The 13,703-nt window shown below is 41.9% G+C and overlaps 1 long non-coding RNA gene across 5 annotated transcripts in view; it reads left to right on the top strand.

Moving 5' to 3' along the window:
* LOC116993814 overlaps positions 1–13,703 on the top strand; it is a 36,596-nt gene that overhangs the window by 9,859 nt on the left and 13,034 nt on the right. For 3 of the 5 annotated variants that reach the window (XR_004417369.1, XR_004417365.1, XR_004417368.1), the window contains exons 2-4: positions 4,635–4,719; positions 5,711–5,825; positions 12,390–12,470. This is a non-coding gene — a long non-coding RNA (uncharacterized LOC116993814). Of the gene's footprint in view, positions 1–4,629; positions 4,720–5,710; positions 5,826–12,389; positions 12,471–13,703 lie in introns of all 5 variants that reach the window. The other 2 variants (XR_004417366.1, XR_004417367.2) reach the window with 2 other exon arrangements.

The following is a 13,703-nucleotide window of genomic DNA, read 5'->3' as shown; positions in this document are numbered from 1 at the left end:
CTCTCCTGGCCGGGCAGGTGTCCTGTGCCGGGCCGGCCCGAGGCAGCCGCGACAGAGGCGGCAGCGCTTGTGCCCAGAGCCCGACGGAAGGGGCAGACGCGACTTCTCTGGGTGTTTTTATGGTTTGCTTGCCAGGGAAAGTGCCGTCTCTCTCCCCCCTAGGCCTCCTCCGCCCATGTCTTTTCCCCAGGAGCTCCGGAGGGCGCCGGGAGGGGCCCGGCTCTGCACGGCCCCGGGCACACAGGGACGGGGCGCGGGGCCGGCGCAGCCCCCCCGGAGCGGCAGCCCGAGGGCTGCAGCGGGAAGATCTTGTGCTCCCTCCATCTCGGGGCCCTCTTTGACCTGATGAGCTGCTTAGGGCGAGCTCTCACGGTAGTCGTTCCCGTAAGAAAAATCCGAGTTATTGTGAGGTGCAGTCCCCATACATTTTTAACCATAGTGATTACTAAATTAATAGCAGGCCCTAAGACAGATGTCAAAACGTCTTGAAAATGTTTATCTGTGAATAATTGAGAAGGTGGTAAGACGCATTATCTGATTGTATGATGAAATATGTATGAGGAACAGCTGTTTGCGATAGTCACCTCCCGTTGTTTCATTAGCCTAGAGCCTCCTCTTTAAAGAAGCGCTTCCCTGAAGTTGGCCATTCAGCGCCCGCCGCTTCCACCGGCGCCGGCGGCCGAGCCGTGCCCGCCAGAGCCGCAGCAGCGGAGGGGCAATCCGGTGTTGTCCCCAGGCCGCTCCACGGGCTCTCCCCGTGGCATTTCTCCCTGGCATTTCTCACTTCTAGGGCGGGAGGGAAAAGACGTGGATGGGGTCTGAAGATGTCTTGCCGGGCAATCTCAACCTGAAGAGGATGCCCTGAGAGGAAGGATCCTAGATGCTCATCTTGGAAGCACAGCAAACAGCCATTTATTAAGATTTCATGCCGAGCAGCGACAGCCTCCTCGACTGCTTAGCGTTGACATAAACTTCCAGACGTCGAGCATATGCTGTTGCACAGCATTGTTTATGTGTGGTACCAGATGTTGCTTTGCATCCTATTGTCTGGAGACAATGTTTAGTTCAGGTTAAAATATCTTTACTTAAACTGCTCAGTTGGCCATTGTGTGAGCATTAGTGAAGTGTCATGGAGAGGTAATGGGAAGTCCGGAGAGGTTAGCTCTCCGAGCGTGGCCAGAAGGTCCCTGGTTCATGGTAGGGTTACAGCCACCACTGTCATCTTTTGTTTTCCCTCCTCAGAGAACCCTTGTCCTTCCTCTAAAAGGATGTGCCCCGCTCTCATTCCCTTCGGAGTTTTCTCCACCGTTTCATGAAACGGGCCGATGTTTGTTTTTCTAGTTCCCCTAAATCGCCCGAAAGAGGAAAGGAAAGCACGGTCCTGCGTCAGCGCCACCCCAGGCCGGGCCGGTCCAGGGGATGCTGGCGCCGGGGGAAGATCGGTCCCGGGCGCAGAGTTCACGCTCGAGCCAGGCCGGCGGCTCCCTGCCCCCAGAATGCCCGGCCGAGCCTCCCTCCCTCCCTCCGTCCGTCCCCGGCCGGGCGGGCGAAGGGGCGGCAGGGCCGGGGCAGCCCCCTCCCGCCGCCCGGAGCCTTTTCTTCCCTTTAACCCCGCGCTTCGGGCCGCCCGCGGCAGCTGACCTGTGGCAAGACTTTTGCTCCGGGAGAGAGGGGGGAAAAAGCTATAGACTTTAATCGGATTTCTCCCCAAACACTCCTGGTATGTTGTTGTTATGCATCTATATGGAGATCATTATTTATAAATGAGCGAGTACGATCTGTCGCAAAGACTTTAAGAGCCCGGATTTGTGTCATTAAGTTGAGGGCGGGGTGGAGTGACTTAGCGGGGCGGTGGGCGAGCGGGACGTCACCTGCGCCCCGCTTTCCTTGGAGCCAGCCTGTGGAACTCACGGCGGCGAGCTGCCCGCGCTGCGGGCCCGGGGCTGCGGGCTGTGCCCCGCCAGCTCCGCGCTCGCTCCCTGCAGTCCCGCTCAACACAATGCAGCCCGGTTTCCCCTGCACCAGGTGCCCCGCGAAGAGTGGAGAAGAGGTGAGAACATTTTCCAGCAGCCGCAGGTTTTGTTGGTCACTGTGGCTCCTACCTCCTCTGCTCCCCGACATTTGTGAAGCCACTTCAGGGCACAGTTAACATCTCTCTAAAAGCTCGAATTATACAAAAAGCCGCATTGTGTATTTCAGCATCGAAAGTGGAGGTTTTGCAAAGTGATGCGCAGTATAATGCAGATGTGTTTGTGCGATTTTCAGCGTTTTCGCCTGTGCATAATTCCTTATGCCTTTTATTATAGCCCTACACATTACAGTTCATCTGTAAAGATACTGCTTCAGAGGGACCTGTTGCACACAGTGATGGTAATTAGTAACCTTGGTAACAGTTTTAAATAAAGGTTATAACAATGATGTCAACTGTTTTTATTCATCATACCGTAAATGGGGTCTCAACATTATTGTGCCTGTAGAGGACAGTGTTTAAGAAACAGTTATGAGGTTCCACTGTACTTATTATAATGTGAGTTATCACTTTTTACCTTGTCCTTAAGTAAACATGATCGTGGTTCTAAATAGTATAAAGATTTTCAAACTACTGAGGACTCTGTAAACTTTAATTTTCTGAATGAGGTAGATATTATTATGAATTAGACTTATCAGGCTCCAAGTACCCTTATGAAGAACACTGTAGTCTTCCAGAGAAATACCTCAGAATAAGTATTGCTTAGAAACTGTAATGGGTAATGTTTGCAGTGGCTGTACCATTAGCCTTCTGCACGGGCTCTCCCCTCTATTAAAGCTTACAGAAAATGCTCACAAGCTGAAAGCGAAATTAAATATAATTGCTTTTATTTACCTATTGCTTTTATACAAGCAGCATCCACTTCGAGTATTACCTGCCACATCTATTAATCCATTTTTCTGTATTAACTACACCACCATTAGCTATTGAAAAATGTGTATATACACATATATATTACCTATATTGTCTTTGTCAAGATATGTTTTAGTTCTCATTAACAAAAAATATTCTTGTGGAAGAATCTCTGAAGCATGTTTTTCATGCACATTTATTAATAATCACAGTTGTCAAGAATTAGATATGCACAGATTGCAAATGAAAAGAAAATGTTATATGCAAAATGAAATACAGTTGAATTGAGTATAACTATTTTTCCTTCTTAAAATAAAAAATTTACAGAGTGAAAAACTGAGCTATTAAACTTACTTAAAAGATGGCTTTGTTGGTTTAATTATACTGTAGTTATTTTATAAATATGTTTCAAAGGAAGCTTGCCATATTGAATGTCAATGAAGCCTGTAAAGAAAAGACTTACAAAAGCTAATGCATACCAAATACCAAATTTTAGTCATTAGCATTCCTATTTATTGCAAACTAGAGGAACCTATTAACAGACAAGAATTTGTGTTTAGCTAGCATTACAATGTTTAGCCATTAAAATAAAAAAGGGCAAAACCATACAATCTTCTTCCCCTGCCCTTTAGAACTATATGCTCCTTTGACTCAGACAAATGTATCAAAAACCCAGATAACAGAAAATGTGATTCTTCATTTTTACCATCTGTACCAAAGCAAAACCTGTATTGTTTTATTCAAGCAAAATTCCTACTTTTTTAAAGGACCAGGGCTGTCTGATACTCAAATATTTTGCACGTACCTTAAGATCTGCCTTGGAAGGACTTCGACTTCTGGCCCTGGGGAAACACAGATTGTCTTTGGGCTGACTCAGGCCTGCAGGGTCAAGCTTGGAGGCTGCCAGGCCTCATCCAGCATCAGTAGGCACTTCTCTATCACATTCCATAGTTCAGATCAAGGCTGGGGTGTGGATAGCAGCTCTCGTGCTTAGGATGGAGGAAGGAAAGACTAAACCATTCACGAGGCTAAGCAGGCTGCTAACCAGAAGTTTCTTTTCAGTGCTTGTCACAAAATCAGCATTTTTATTCATATGCTGCCTATATGTTCAAGAACCTATTTAAAACCAAGCATTTCTACTTTTCAAAGGCCCTTTAAGAAATTGTATTTTTGTCTCTTTTGAAGATGAGTGTGTACAAATATACTACCCCTCAGAATTTCTAAAAAAAGTTAGGCATATTATTACGTAACATATTAAATTTAAACTATAAATGATAAATAAGATTTCTTGTGCTTTTCACTAAACTGTACTCCCTTGTCTAAAAAGAGGAGTTTTTGGGGACACTGGTATTTATGATGAGGTAGCAAACTGCTAGATCTTTTCCATTTTGTTGCATCCCACACGGTCCTTGCCTTCTCAGCTTCTGAGTGAACATCACTCCTAGAGACTCTGCTGCGTCTATTCAAATTGACAGAGAGATTCAAAACAAGACCAAAGAAGCAGCACAACATCTACAGAACTTCTGGATGACAGATGCTGTCAAATGCCTGTTTTGCCTCAAAGATTACTTCAGTTTTCAAAGAATCGGGGGGGAGGGGGGCGGGGAGCGGTTCAGGAAAGTTCAACCCATCTGTTTAATCTTTGTTTTCCAATTTTCATTGTTAATTTCTACACCAGACTTTACACTTAATTTAATGAAGGGTTTGGTTTGACTAATAAGGATCACTTTTGATTTTGATTTTGCAAGAATAGAGTGAAGACTAGTACAAAGAAAATTCGTTGTATAAACATCCTGCCCAAAAAAGGAAGGTTCGCCCATACTCCATCTACAGGATTCGTAAGTACAAGAAATTTGTTCTCTTCAAAGATTTAAACTCCTTGGCTTTAGGATGCCATTGTAGATCTGGTTGTTTATAGCTTTTGCATGAACATATGGTGAGAAGTTTGACTGAAATAGTTCTACAATCAGCATATCTTAGCATGTATGAAATATTTTGAATAAAGGAGTTCCTGTGTGACCCCATTTATGTGATCCATGTTGCTGCTTTTCACTAATGAAAACAAAACTGATCTAAAATTTGCATGAGTGTGATGTCTGGGAATAACAGATTTCTCGTGAAATCAAAATGATGCAGGCTGTCTCTGATTTTGCTAAGATAAATTAGAATTTGGGAGGAAGAATCTCACGGAAAATTAAATATAAAAGCAGACACAGTTTCTGAAATTTTAGGAACCCTATTTTTTCCTGGGAGATTTTTTTCTGAGTCAAAGATCTCCAGTTTATTATCAACGAAGAGTGGTGGTTCAAGAGGCTGCAGACAGCAAGATTAAAATAAACCTGAAGGAATCTTTATATTGTCTCTCAAGTATACTAACTTTCACAAGGAGAGCTTTTTCTAGGTCAGTGTGTCTGTAACTCAAAATGTAGCTGATCCAGAGATCTACAACTCAGATGCTGCTGGAAAGATGGATGTCTTGCAGGTCTTTCACTTACACTTAGATGCCATGCTAGATAGATACTGTTAGAAGATTTTTGGCAGAAAAACTTTAATTTGCAATGTTTCTACCTACCAAATCCAAACTGATTTAACACTAAGTCCTGTTGCTAGAGTGTATTTAAAGAAGAAATAGTAGTAATGCAATAGTTCTGACAATGAAGTTCAGACAAAAAAAAGAAAAATACCAGCCCTATGGAAGAAAATGTGATGAATCACTCCTTTGTTCATACTGTCCCTTCAATACAAAGCAGAGTACAAAAGTTTGAACAAAAATGCTTCAATTGTTGCATTCTCAGCAATGCTTTCTCTTTCTCACTTTAAACCATCCAGAGTCCTTTGTAGCCATATAGAGTATGCGACAGAACAATTTGGAAAATATTCATCTATCAAGTTTAACAACTTTCTGGTGTAACTTCAGAGAGGTTGATTGCTTATTCATGTGGAAGTGAGTACACCCAACTTGTTTTGCCTGGTTTTGCTACTTTTGCTGGTTTGCAAGGCTGTTCTGGTAGCTGCAATTGGCTTCTCAAGTGACATTTGCTGACATTCGGTGGTGTATATTTATCAGTATTCTTCACCTCACTTCTATATGTGTAATCTATTTTATTTTGTTACTCATAGCAACCTCCTTTCCACTGTCCATGGCCTGAAAATGATAAATGGCACAGTGGCATATTTCCCTAGCTGCACTAAAATGTCACTGTGAAAAATCTTTAATGGACTAAGTGTAGCTTTTCAGGTTATAACTTGTCAAGTTACGGAGAAATTCTAGAGTTTCTCCCTAATCCACCATTCTTTGGAACCACAGCACTGCAGGCAGAGACTAATTATAAGTTACACCAGTCAGAGCAGGGCAAAAATAAATGAAGTAGAAACTGTTTGATCAAGGCTCACTTTATACTTGCTTTCTGCACTTGTGCTGTGTTACCTGATGTGCTCTGCGCAGGCTAATGCTGGATGTGCCTTGCTGCTTATGTATGAATGTGCACATACGCTGAGATCTAGGTTATTTCAAAGAATTTGCTTATCACTGTAGGACTGGATATATTTCTGCTGCTCCTGCATCTGGGAGTGCTGAGGGAAACCCTCCAGGCTGGCCAAAGTAATGAAATGATTTAAGAAAGAGTCTCTGGTGGCACCTGTGATTAAAATGAACACTAACTGGAAATAAATAGGTGAGAGGGCATAGTGTTACTACTCTCTTTTCATTCAGGTACCAAAATAAGTCAAGGGAGGCTGACTTAGGTTTTGAAGCAGCCTCAGAAATACAGTGTACCTACCCTGGACTCAGGGATCTAGAAGTTAGGTTTCCTGCTTTAAGTCTCCTGCTTTAAGTTTCCTGTTCCTTTTTCAGCAGTTCTTGATCAACTCTTTAGACAAAATGCTCAAGTCCACAATATCTTAGTGTGAGACAGAACAGTTTTAGAGAACATTCACCCTAAATCTGACTGCAGATGGTACTTTGGTGTCACTTTTCCTTTGTTTTCCTTGCCTTTGCAATGAATACTTTAAAGAAACATCTTAGTTCCTTAGTTCTTTTCTTTAAAATGAAACCTACTTCCCTGTTCTGTGATCATAAAGCATCATGCCCAGATTTCCTCTCATCGAAGAGCTGGAAAGCACAAAAGGAGCGAAATGCTAGAACCAACAAGAACGCTTGTTTTGCAACAAATAGAGAATGGTGTAATTTATCTGACAGAGAGGGCATTTTTGGCATTGAGGGACAACAGCACCTTTTCAGGTCATGCCATGAAGTAGGAAGTAGCAGAAATTATTTTTATGTGATTTTTCTATTACTTGCATTTAGCTGGTGTTTTCCTTATCAGTGGGGACAAGTGGTTGTAAATCTTGAAGCGATGTGCAGCATAAAATACTTAGTTGGCTTTTGAAAAGAAGCCAGGGTGGAAATGCTTTAGAGTAAAATTTACCTTCCTCTTGTCCCATTCCCTAAACCAACCTCCACCTTATTACAAACATGCTATCACAAGGCCTGTGCACTCTTGTATCCATACCAGTTCCAGAGGGTCCATATTTCACTCTTAGGACTTAAGTGTTTACATAATCCATGATAACTTCCTGCAAGGTTATGACCTTAAATCCCCATTCCTACAAAATATGCTCAGTAGGGAAAAATCTCTTTTCTGACTACTTTAAAATCATGTCAGTCTTTGGAAATGTCATGAGTCCATCAGCTTTCCCAATTAACATTTTCAGTACTTATTCACTGTGTAGACATGGATCACACAGTATTTTGCTTTAAAACAGAGTTTAGACTTTGTTTCCAAGACAAAGTTTAAGGGAAAAAATACATCTTCTATTAGAATAGCTGAATATGACAGCTGGAGGAAGGTTTTTGTATCCTAAGGAGAACTTGTGTCTGAAAGCTTCTCCCCCCCTAGTTAAAATAATCTCTCAGTTGGTCTAAGAGAAAATAATGCCTCTTCCAGCAGTTTTTATTATATTCTTAAACCAGCTACAGTACTACCATGCTTTGTTTGTCGTGTAGGGGTGAGCAAAATGCTTTTGAAATGAAGCTCTATTACACTTTGAAGGCTTCTGTGGACTATCTGCAGTAGACACTCCCCTGGAAGCCAGCAGAGGCTCTGTGTTTGGATCTAGAAATTCTAAAATTTATAGGCTTTCCCCCAACATAGTTCTTAAAGGACAAACAAAGACTTTTCTCCAACCCAATCTGCAGCCCTCAGTTTACCCTGAGTTCAGTTTACTGCCTTTACTACCTGTCCTTGGTAAAGCCAGATGAGTATGTTCTGCTACCACTACACTCCAGCATCTCAGGAGCTCTAAAGCGCCTTGGGGTTTTCTACTGCTTCAAAGGCACTTTCTCCCCACTCAGAGGAGGGCAAATTCTGCCACTGATGGGGTCTGAACATGGCTCTGAGAGTTTAGCTTGCAACGTTCTGGCGCTGCACCATCCTTCAGGAACACCTCTGCCTGCTCCACGGGCACGAGGCCACATCAACTTGCTCTTTGCACTTCTTCAGAGATGTTCACTGAAAACTCTCTGGGGCTGAGGAAGCAAACCAGCATCAAGCCTTCATGCAGAAGTTGCCAGTTTGGCACACACTTTTTCAGCACGGCCTTGCAAGGGATTCAGATTTTCACATCTATTTATTTAGTTTGACTGTTTATGGCCTTTCAAATGCAACTGTCTTCTGTGTGTCCAAATGCCATGGGGGATGGTTTGGCTTTGTGAAAAGACAGAGGAAAAAAGGAAATAAAGCAGCTTCCCTAAGGGCTTATTCATAAGACATACTGCTGCTTGTGGCTTGTTTCCCACGGAGGACAAAATTTATCCTAGTGTTTGACATATATGAAGATACCAGCCCTGCTCTTTGCCAGCATCAAAAGGGAGGATGTACTCAAAGATCTCAAGTTGCCTGCAGAGACTATCAACAGCTTCAGATTAAGCACAGCCAACATCACTGGGACCAAACTGGATATTGTATTATTGTCCTTTTTATTATCCTTTTTATTCTGGTGTGTGTGTGTATGTTCAGTAGTTCACGTGATAAACAAAACACTGAAATAAAAACCACACACATTTTTCCTACTGAAGTGGTCTACTTGACAATGAAATTAAAGTACTTCCTTCTAAAAGATGTTTTAGAACTTATCAAGTTACAGTAAGGAAAATAAAATATTCATACTGGCCTTTTCAAAAGCATTTGCCTGATGCCTAGTTTTACTCCATTTCAGTAGGAGCAGAGCTAAGGACTGATCAGAGTCCAGAGCAATTTCACACCTATAAGCATGGGTAGATTTCCTGATGAACATTTAGGATGTTGCAGACCCTCTCCTGTATCCTTGCTAGATTACAGGCTAAATTGAGGCCAAGTTTCTGCTCTGCTCCCTAATACATATTATGGGTGCAATCATCTCTGTGTAAATCCCTTTGTGGATTTGGGCCTGAGTGTTTTTGAAAATCCCACCCACATGGGACACCCGTAGGTCAAATGAAAAATTGCATAAGCTATTAACTAAAGCTATAGCTTATAAAAAGTTACCCACAAGAAAGGTACACAGGTTAGTGCTGCTCCAGGGCATCCTTAAGTCACACTTCAGCAAGTTATAAAGTTATCTTTGGAGAGCAATCATACCAAGTTGTCAGCCCTGTAAGGATAGATTTATGTGTCTCTGACATGTCAGTTGTCGTCTTTGCCACTTCATTGCGGCTATGATATTTCAGCAGGAGGTAACCACTGCTATTCCCCTGCCTGAAAATACCCAGAACTTTCTTCTGTAAACATTTATTACCCTGGATATTTTCCCATCACAGGATTGCATCCCTGAATTCATCTATATGTTTGTTTAACTCTCACTCACAGGTCAGTGCCTGTTTTTTTCACATTTTTCTCATTTTAATCTGAATTTATGTAGCAGAAGCATCACAGACAAACATTTCTCCCCCCCCCCCAAGAAAAACACTTCATACTTTGCTGGTTTTTTTTAGTGATATAATTTGAAAGGACACAGTTTGTTTCTTTGCTGCTGAGGAAGTAAGGCAGGTAATCACCCAGTGCTGGAAAAGTTACTGTCTTTATTGTGAAGGGGTCCAATCTATGGTTTTGTTAGTAAGTTGTCCTACCTATTCAATATTTTGATTGAGTTTCCCCTCAGGGTTGGACTTGTTTTTCCCTATATTCTCCTGAAATATTGTTCTGAAAGTTGGAAAAATGATTTGTTCTGGCTGAGTCGAAAGTGAAAAATTAGAGCTTGGAAACTCATGAAGTGAGCTTATGTTTAAGGCCTTAATTTTCCTTGAAGCTGAGCACAGTGGCAATGCCAACACCACGCAGCAGACTGCGTCCTGACTGCAGTTACCCTGGAGCCTGAATCCTCATACAGGTCCTCAGCCATTCACACAGAATTGGTGTTTGGTAGACAGAAGCTGGAGACAACAGTGCATGGGCCAGTACGAATCTGCAGCCTAAGAGATATGGTCTTCCCAATATTCTTAACTTTTGTACAAAATGCCCCCTGGAGTTTACAGAGTTGCCATTTCAGCAAATGACATTTTGCATATTCTTTGGAGATGCCACCTAGGTAATGCAGTCACACTCAGCTCAAAAGTGACCATGTGAATTGAATATGACTCAGCTGCTCTCTGGATTACACACACAGGGTATTTTATGCCAGCAGACAGTAAGGGGAGCTGGAGTGGGGCTAGAAAAGGGAGAAAAAACATCTTCCCTTCAGCACTGCCATTTTGGTGTTGCTGCAATGCTCTGTGCATGTTGTAGCTCATACTGGTGTGTAGTGGTGATCAACTTTGTAACAACAGAACCTTTTTTATAAAAAACAATATTTCTCAAGTGTTTCTCTCTTTAGTGTGTTTCACCAGAATTAATACTCAGAAGCTACTAAGGAAGTGTTCTAGAAACTGTAGTGTTATCACTTCTGCAAGTTCCTGGTAATTTCCTTTCTCTCAACAAAACTTACTAGAGCCCAATAACACTTTCTCCCTAATTCTGTGCTTTAATGTCCTATTTTCTTTACTGATTTTTTTTTTTATTATTCCTTTTGAATTACTGATCTGATTATTCCCTTTCCCCACACCTACTTACTGTAGTCTCCTTCCTTATCCTGGCGACAACTTGTTTTTTTTCTAATTGCCAGAAGGCCTTCCTACTTCTCTCTGGAATTACTTTAAAAATAAATTCTCTTTTTCTTTTCCATTAAGGTTCCTCAGGTATTTGATCATGATTTATTTTGGAGTTGTTTGTCTCCTTCAGGTTGTTAGTATTTTACAAGTTAAAATATGTCTGATCTCGCTGTTAACAGCAGGCAGAGTTCAGAGCACAACCAAGTCTGGTCGAGTGAAACCTTCCAGCTTTCCACTGATGCTCCAGCTCTTTCTTGCAGCAAACCTAAGTACTTTTAGAAGGTTTGTTTTTAATACAGACAAACAAACATAGCTCCCACCAAAAGAACACGTGAGCTCCCCATGCATACTCAGGTTCAAATTCCTGACCTGCTGTCTCTCTAGCTACAGAGGGCTGTGTCAATTCACCCACATCCTGAGAGTTGTCCTCAGGCAAGGTGCACTTCACAGTTCCTCCTGGAGGTGATCTACTTCCTATAGCAAAACATTCTGCAGAGTCATTATCTGAATTTGCTTCCTCATATATTGGGTGAACATCCCCACAACTGCACTGCAGAACTGCACTGAAACCGAGCTGCATTTTCTAATGAAAATTCATTTCATTGCAAAACTCCCAATCAGCTCTAATTTGGAAGCCCCAGCTGAGCTCCTGCTGTGAGACATATCATAAGAGACAGATCTTGCTGTGAAGGGCTGGCAGGTTGGAGAGATGAAGGCTGAGAAGAAAAGCACAATAGAAAGGTGAAATGGCTTTCTCAGAATCATGCAATGGGTCAGTGGCAGTTTTAGCTCTTAGTACCAGCCACAGCCCATGTTACCTCTCACATCCTGAGCTTACAGACAGACTTAGATTTCCCTGGTCATCTTTTCATTAACTAGATTATTCTTGCATGTAGGTTAACACTTGGGTGCACAAGTTCAGCAGTCTTGAACCTTGCTGTTTACAAAGCATTGTGTAAATATATATGGCACCATCAAAAACTTTGAGGTAATAGATAACAAAGATGTCACGGTAAAATTCCTAAAAGCCAGGCCCTATTGTGCCACGGTAGGCAAGAGGCCAAAGAAAATCAAGCATTGGTCTAACTGAAGTCTGTCAGCTGCTCTGAACAAGGTAAGAAATATCATTCAAATTTTAGAGTTTGAAAAATCTGGCATAAGATGGTGCACCGGAGCCTGTACAGGTTGTTAAGCCAATGTCATGGTGAGAATGTGATGCCTTAAACTTTTTCACATGCTTCCCTAAATCTCTAAGACTATAAGAATTTTTAGTTTCAAAGCAATTTCATTTTTTCTTCTGGCCTTACACTTATTAGGAACAGAATTAGAGATGACTTGTTGTATATTATAAATAGCATACCATTGTATTTTGTTTATTTTTCCTAGGAGCTTTCTGAAACTAAAATTTCTCTCTGAGGACAGCTGGTCCATGCCCCTGAGGAAAAAGATGCTTATTTCAAGGCTGAGGTTAATGATTTTAATTTACAGTTTTTTGTGGGAATATTGTTTTGTTTCTGCAGATATCTCTGTCTCTCTATTGTTTTAAAAAAGCAGCAATACTTATTTAAGGCTTTACATCTTATTACTCCAAAACACGTTTAATTTTGTTTGACTAGATCATGTCAGTATGTTAATAGAATAATTGTTATTCCAAACATGCTTGGTGAACTTGAATAGCAAAGTGAAGTTTATATGTTTAATCAAATGTATTCAGTAATTCCAGTGGAAAATGCAGAAGTGTTTTCCGTCAATATTTCCTTGACTTTTGAAATGAGTATACATTGCCCAAATTGTCATTCTTGTGGATCCATTTTCTATCCATAGCCGAGCAATTGAATTTATTTGTATGTCTGTTTACAATGGCTGAAAAGGGAGAAAAACCCACAAGGTCACATTGGCAACACTTCTTGCTGGAAGTGCTTTTATAGGTATGTGATAAAGGGAAGGAAACATCCTGTAGATTTTCAAGCCATGAGATGTCAGATGGGTCATAAAACCAGCTGCAATTCCCAAAATCATACAGTATTTTTGGATGTATTGTAAAAAGATTGCCATTTCTCTTTTTTTGTCTCTCGTGCAACATTTTATCTTTCCTTCTGCGTGAGATGATGACTTAAATCTTGTCTAGTTCCTTCAGGGAGCTTCAAAAGAGGGAAAAAAGGCTTAAAAATATTAATTGATAAAAAGGCTATTCATAGTGCTATCTGGTTTAGAAAGCAAGTAGGGAGCTTTGAGGTGAGAACTGCTCGTGGAATGGTATTGTGTAGGCATGGGAAAGTGTCAGGATAGCGTGGTATGAACGGGAACAGGAGCTTTGGGGAGCAGTGGAGATTCTGAGAGGACAACACAGAAATGGAATACCAAATGGAAGGAGCTGAGCAAGAATGACCTTGAGGGCACAGGAGCAGAACAGGGACGTGCAAAGAGCCTGAAGGACCAAGAAGGAGTTAGGGGATCCTATGAGGCTCCCTGCTTCCTCTCTGGATAACTTTGTGGCAAGACACCCAAAGAGAATTTGTAGAATGTGGTTTGTAAACTTTCTATATATTTATCGCTAAACTCTCCACATTTTCTTGAAGCAACCTTCTCCAGTAGTGACTGCTTACAGACCCAGCCAGGAGAGAACATTTGTGGATGGAGTTTTGGTGGGAAGTGTTGGCTGGCGGAGAGCAGGTGAAGGCAGTGCCCCTGAGCTCAAGT

Source organism: Catharus ustulatus, chromosome 3 (assembly GCF_009819885.2).
Source record: "Catharus ustulatus isolate bCatUst1 chromosome 3, bCatUst1.pri.v2, whole genome shotgun sequence".
In the NCBI taxonomy this organism is placed as follows: Eukaryota; Metazoa; Chordata; class Aves; order Passeriformes; family Turdidae; genus Catharus; species Catharus ustulatus.
The sequence above is the reverse complement of the archived record's forward strand: the minus strand, read 5'-3'. Positions and strand labels throughout refer to the sequence as shown.